This window comes from Belonocnema kinseyi, chromosome 3 (genome assembly GCF_010883055.1).
Source record: "Belonocnema kinseyi isolate 2016_QV_RU_SX_M_011 chromosome 3, B_treatae_v1, whole genome shotgun sequence".
Classification (NCBI taxonomy): Eukaryota; Metazoa; Arthropoda; class Insecta; order Hymenoptera; family Cynipidae; genus Belonocnema; species Belonocnema kinseyi.
In genome coordinates, this window is record NC_046659.1 from 65577036 (window position 1) to 65584523 (window position 7488).

Here is a 7488-nt window from a genome sequence, read left to right on the forward strand (position 1 = left end):
TTTGTAAAAATTGTGAAATTTTGATAAGATTGTCATATAGGGTATTGCAATTCATATACTTATTATCAGCACGATTACAATAAATAATTTATTTCAATAATTATAAATTATTTTCAGAGTGGATAAAGTTTGAATCATTATGTATAAAATACTGAGAAGAGTGTTTGAAGTAATGCATAAATTGAAGTAGACAAATGATGTGTATGATGATAGATAAGATTTTTAGAACGATGAATTATTAACATCAGCACGCGAGTTTTCTGTCACCATTGTTTGAAGTCGAATGATACTTTAATCGAAAATGTAATATACATTCGAGGAAGTACCTTTATCCCCTAGAAAATTAATATTTACAAAACTACTAGATTATGTGCAATACTTAGTGTCTTTGAAGACAAAGTAAATTATTATTAAACATGAAGAGAATTAAACGGTAGCCATGTATATTGTATAAGGGCTGAAACGTTATTTTTTCGAAAATGATATTATTGGCTCAAAAAGTGAAGTAAATCGTAATACGTATGGTCCCAATTCGTAATCAGTCTATCAAAATACATCGGCATACGAGGTTTCAAAACATAGCTCAAAGTCCTGAGTTTGAACATTTACAAAATTGCCGCGTCAGATTTATTGCGTCCGTTTATCAGAAACAAATAAAATAAATCTTTATTTTTAGTGGATCAGCATTATACACATCAATGCGCATGCGACAGTGATGATTGTATTTATTTATGTTTGCGTTTTGTTTGGAAACAATTTTGTGAGTCAGAAAAGAGAAAAACACAACAGTATTTATAGGATAAATATAAAAATGTAAATAATTATTATTAAATTTAGGACTACGTGACACAGAAAAACATCAAGCTATTTTGAAATACAAAATTGGATGAAAATATTACGAAAAGTTGACAACCATGTTGACTACCGTATTCACAAATCTTCATGTAGTTGTCAACTGAATGTAACGTTATTATTTAATTTTAAGCAAAAAATTAACTACATACAATAATTTTTTGAAATCTCATATATCGATGTGCTTTAATGCACAATTTACATGTGCCGCATAATATTTGAGAATTATTCATAAATACCTACTTGTATAGCCACGAAAAGCATGCTACGAAAATTCCACAGAAATTCCCCAAGCAAATGCTTTACATTTTCTATAATTATTAAATTAATTAAGATTTTTCGCGAAAGGATTCTAGACCCCTTTCATATATCTTTATGAAATTTTTGTTCACAATATTAAACATTCAAAGAAATAAAATAAATTAGGTTTTAGAAAACAATGCAAATCAATGAAGGCAGGCTATTAAGCTGATAAATTTCATTTAGTACTATATCACGCAAATGAGAATAACTACATATTTGCGAGATCAAAATTTTGCTTTTGAACTATTTGTAAAAAAAAGCTTTTATGCATTCAAAAATTCTTTGTAATATGTTCATCTATAAGAGGGATCACAGCGCAAAAAAGGGGAAATAGGGAAATTTTTCACGAAAAAGAAGAAGAACAGGGGAAAGATTAAATATTTATTTTTAGATTTAGAAAATAGCAAAAAATCTTTTCGCAAGAAATTGTATAGTTTTTAAATAAAGTTAATTGTCTTGTAAAGGATTTCTGTCCTTAAATAATTTGTTAAATAAACAATTTTTATACATTTTAAATCGTTCTCACAAGCAAGAATATTTTTTCTTCTAAAAATGAATTTATCATTAACTAAATCGTGATATGTACTTTACGTATACTTAAATGTTTATGTCCAAGATTTGTTATTTCTTCCTTACTATAATTAAAACTTTGAATGTAAATTGGAAAAAAAACTCTCCATTGCTCTTAAACTCAAATTAAATATAGTTCAAATTTAAGCCTCTGGTTTTTTATCATATTGAATCAAACTATTTGAAGATGCACAATTAAAAATGTTAAATATTAAGAGTTATATAGATGTTTTGAAACGAAATCATTAACATTCTTTTGCAATTTGAAATCCTGGAAATTGGTTGAAATCCTTTGAAATCTTAAATATCGATTATAATAGGTGGAAATCGGGCAGAATTCCTTGGCTAAAAAAATTTAAATTACGCAGAAAAATTTCCTAAAGACCCGTTAATTAAGATTCACACTGGCTTTCACATCCCTGAATTTACTTTCTAATGTTCAATAAAAGTATTTGAAAATCCATAGAAACCAATTTTTAAATATTAGGTCTTCTAAAATTAATGTTTCGAACGAAATCTCTTGAAATTATTTGGAATCTCTTAAACAATTTAGATCTTTAAAATTGATTGAAATTTTTTTGCGTATTTCATATTTCCAGAATTTGCTGACATTCGTAGAAATCTCTTGAAATAAATATTAATTATTTTTTAACGTTCTCTAGAAATTCGTGCCTTAAGATACCTGGGAATCTTTGGAAGTCGCTCGTTTTCGTATGTTTAATGCGTTCACTTTAACTTAATTTTTTCAAATATCATAAATATTATAATTTAATTCGAAAACTGTGATTTAAACTTCTGAGGAGCTACAGCCGAAAATTGTAAATGAAATTTTTTTCGATTCGTTTTCAAAGAAGGTTCTTAAAACACCTAAGGCTTTGACGATTACATTCTCATTATGAAACTCGCGTTCGATAGTTTGTGTCCAATTGAAGAACTTCATCAAGATAATTTCTAAATCCTGTTCAAATCTACTACACAAACTAATGCACAATTTGCATTTTTTGGCCTTGCACTAATATTACACAAACCAAATTTTTACATTCTCATCAATTGTGATTTGAGAAAATATTAGAATTGTTGGAAATGTGAAACCACAGTTTTTCAATGGATCACCATGTTTCGAGACCCCATGAATCCGAAAATCAGGTTTTCACGATGGCGTCTGTCTGTCTGTCCGTCCGTAGACACGATAACTCTCGAAAAAATTAACGAATCAAATTCATCTTTGGCACACTTTTTTTAGGTCCTAAAAGAAAAGATAAGTTCGCGAACCATCCATTTTTGATAAAAATTCAAAAAGTGAGCGCATTTTGAAAATTGTTTAGAACACTTTTTTCAGAAGTTGAAAATTCTATGTACGGATATTTATAGTATTAAAAAGAACAAACAATTTATCCTTATGACTTTTTTCGATAAAAAGTAAATTCTCAGAGTTATAGCGTTTAAATTTTTTTTTAATCAACCGAAAATCAAAATTTGAAGCCGAAAGACGCACGATATGAAAAAAGTCAAGAGAAGAAAAACATTTCTTTTTAAAAGCCCTACAAGATTATCATAACCAATTTTTGGATTTTCTTCAAAAATCGAAAATTCAAATTTTGATTTCAAAAAATAATGAAAAATAAAAAATTCCATTTTGTGGACAACGTATGTAGGATACGAAAAAAGATAAATTAAAAAAAATGGTTATCCCAAAAAAGATCTACAATTTCGTTAAGAATCACTTCTTGATAGGACGCGTACTTTTTGTTTTATTCGTGAAAAATAACGTCCAAAAAAAAAAATGTGTGGAAAAACCACGAAAGTTACGAGAAAAAAAATCCAACAAAACCTATTTATAAGGAAATCGAGCGCAAGTCTCACGATGAGAATGTGTACCGCAAAGCCTACAGAGCCTAAAAGAGATCTTTGTGATAAAGTTTTTTTCAAGCATTCCAAATGCAAAGAATAAATATCTGAGCGCGAAGCGCGAGGTGTAATTATGTTCGAGCGCGAGATTCAACCGTCGCGCGCCCTACGCGCGCTCAAACTTGCGAGCAAAGCAAACTGCGCGCAAAGCGCGCGATGAGAATGTGCGCGCCAAGCGGGCAGATTTTTTTATTTTCAAATGCTTATTATTTGAAATTTTCGAAAAAATAACAACAGTACCTATTTGAAAAAATTTAAATGAGGGTTGTTAACATTTTTATAAATCTTTAAATTAATTAAATATTATATGGAATGTATATTTTAAGAAAAATATTTTACATCTACTGAAAAATACAGAATGTTTTGTAGTTTAAATGCGCCTAAACCGGATGACAATTCTGAACTAAAAGTTCATTTATTCAAGGGTACTACATTTTTCGTATTCTGAGTTATTTCAAATATGAGTTCCCTTTGAGAACGTGATTCGAAAAATATGTCAGATCTTTCTTTTGCCATTAGATGATGAAATATTTCAACGAGTATATATTTCAGTTGCATTTCCCACATAATGTAATCGCAACGTGCTGAACGCGTTTGTGTTTGCTTAAGTGTGCGATGCATACTGACTGAGTGTGATGTTTGTAGACAAATATTGAAATATCTTTTCTATCTTTAATATTGTGTAGGTAAGCGCAATATACATATATATATAACCGAAGCGATACATTGTATTCGTTATACTCTTTTTTCCGGCTCTATCCTTGCTTCTCTGTAAACGTCTTCTTTAGTCTATTGCAACGAGCCGGAGGGTTGGTTGAATTCAAACATCCGATTCCCTGAATGTAAACGAAAAGAAACAGAACAGGGATTTCAAGTAAATAGAGAATAAAAATAGAAAATGTGTTTACATTAGGAGTGTTTCAAGTTCCAATTTATCTGGTAGCAGGTTGTATCGTTCATGAAATCATGAGGCAATTGGTCTTTCAGCAAATATTTTAAGTCATTCATAAGTAGTAACAGAGACCTCCTTTAGAAAGTTACTTTTTCAGATCTGAGTTATGATACTTCTCTTTACATTTTAATATCCATTAAAAATAAATACTTTCGTGATCAAAATTTTTTTTATGATATTTACGAAATGCATATATTTAAATATCCTTCTGGATAAAAAAATGTAAATTTCATTATTTATCACTATCTAAAAGACGAAAATCGCCTGTTCATCAGTTTATTATTTAATTGAGCATTTCATTTTTTATTACTGTTTTAATTTGACTCGGATAGGGTAAAAAAAGTGTTCACCTGACATGATTATACTGATCACCTTCGGACAACATTTTTTGATAACTGGAAGCTTTTTCTCAATCAAAATTTTTTGGTATGAATTAGGCAATACCTCAGCCAGGAATAAAAATTTTATTTATTTTCTTTGATTGCGATTTCGATTTTACACAATGTTTTTCGCTTTACTGCAAAACTGCCATGTTGTCATTTTAGAATTCTAAGGATTAATCCTAGCTAAACAGGCTAATCTTAAATAAAACATTAACTTTTGAACCCGAAAAAATAAATTCTTAAGAAAACAAGTTAATTTTAGAAAATAAGAAAGATGACTTTTCGACCTACAACTTCAAATAATAACTTTGAAATCTTAAAAAATTACCTTCTATGTTTCATCGGAGGTGTGAGGAAATATGGAGCACAATCCTGAATATATTTTTTATTTCGAAGAGCAAGAAGATATTTATTGTAAAAGTAAAAACAAGTCTGTAAAATTTTCAAGTTTCAAAAAATGCCTGGCTTTTTATTGGTACTAAAGATTCCTGGCTAATTCTAGGTTTTTCAGGTCAGTGACTCCCTTTAAATATTGGTCTTCTGAAATGATACAAATAAAAGTCGTAGATCTCGAGAAGATTCATTTTCTTCCTTTTAAATTTTTATTTCTTGAACCATTTGTTTTGAAGAAAATTAAGAAATTCCATATTTTATAGGTGTTTATATGTTTAAAGACAAAAATGATTCGTAGAGAAAAAAGTTTAAAATATAGAAGCTTCGATTATGAATAAACATAATTTTTTTAAGAGCAGCAGATTTATTGGACTTACCAAAAACTATGTGAAATATTCAACAAAAAATATTTTATTTTATAGTAGACATAATTCAAAACCTTAAACATTCGTATTCTGAAAATGTTGCCTTTGTAAATTGTTCGTAATATGAAAAACTCTCTTTGTCTGAAGTGTCTTTACTGAAACAGAAGAAACTAATATATACAAAAAAAGAGAGTCGATGTAACAACGTGTATGCATGCCGGCATTTAAAGCCGTAGCCAGAAAATTTGTATACAGAATTGTCTGATTACACATGCTCTTTACTACTTCAATATTTGGTTTTGCGAGTTTCTGTTCAAATTTATTAATCAGTTGGCATTAACATTTTTATTCTACATAAAGAATGTTAAATTAATTTCATTGGTGTGTCTCAAATATAAAAAATGATATTATTGCATACAAAATATGTAATTACGCATATGTTCAATCTACAAACCAGATTTGCTTGCCTATACACAGAGTTTACTACTGAACCATATAGCTCTGATAAAAGATGTATACTGCACTCCGTGTTATTAAAATTTTTTTTAAATTCTCTATAAAATTTATATATTGTATTTCTAATCCATATCACTTAAAAGATTTTCCTATAAGTTGAAAAGAAGTCAATATTAAAACATACTTTAAAAACGATAAATAATTTTTAAAAATAAAATGCAAACTTTTCCACCCCCATTCCAGTCAGAATCACATATTATACTGCAAAACGCACAAGTTGACCATCCAATTTGCTTAAAAAAATTTTTATTTACCTTTCTAGTGGTAAAGAGCATTACTAATAGCCATGGGATAAAAATGACATTTGCTTGGACTTTCTTTGAGCCTGTTGCATTAGATAAAATGTCAGAATTGCATATAGAGAAAAATGGAATACAGAGTAGAAGTCATGAAAGAGAAAAGTTAATTGTTTCGTTGAAAAGAGAAAGCAACGTTGCAACGAGCAGCGTTTCGTGTGGGTAACGGGAGGCATGTGACGCATGAAACTTAATATATCCAGTGCTTAAATTATACGTTAGTGGCCTGGGCCATGGAGGGGACCGTTTAACGCTAGCGTCAAAACTCGTAAAATTTGGTCCATTATAAGGATCGCATCGGCAGAACTTCGAAACAAAACACCATCCGCATAAAACGAACTTGTGGCTTATGGCATCTATGGTAGCAGAATTCTCGAGGTCGAGCTCTTTTAACCCGACTCTGCTAGCCCTCGCCTTCAGCTCCCTCCGCTCCATTCCCCACCCTTTTTCCATCCCATTTCTCCTTTTGCTCTACCATCCACCTCAAGTCCTCTTAGGGCCATTAGACCACCCTCTCCCTGGAGGTTGACTTACGACGCCGGCTATATCCACGAAGGTTGAGTAAGTTACCCTCAGAGGAAAGAAAGGGGCGAAGAACAAGGGTGTGCGTTACCCGATATATCGAGGCAGGTTAGATTTCTACCACGAGATAACGTTTCCAAAGCGTTCGTTATCTTAAATGCTGTTCTGTCAGCGAGAACCACTTCTTTCACCTATGTATCTGCCAAGAGAATCCGGGAAAGAACTTTCAACGTAATCCTCTACTTGTGATACTATTACGATAACGACCCTACACTCGAGATTCCCCAATTGTCTACATTTCGAAAATCTTCAGTAGAAAGGTAGCCATAAAGGGGGAGGGTCGGTAAGGCCGGTATTTGGCCTAATTTATTTTTGGACCAAAAAATCTGAAAAAATCATGGTAGTATCTTATAAGTATCCCGAGTCGA

General features: G+C 30.7%; 1 protein-coding gene across 2 annotated transcripts in view; it reads right to left on the minus strand.

Moving 5' to 3' along the window:
* Positions 1-7488, minus strand: part of LOC117168771 (tyrosine-protein phosphatase Lar) — a 510283-nt gene that overhangs the window by 68885 nt on the left and 433910 nt on the right. The gene's annotated exons all lie outside the window — the stretch shown is intronic.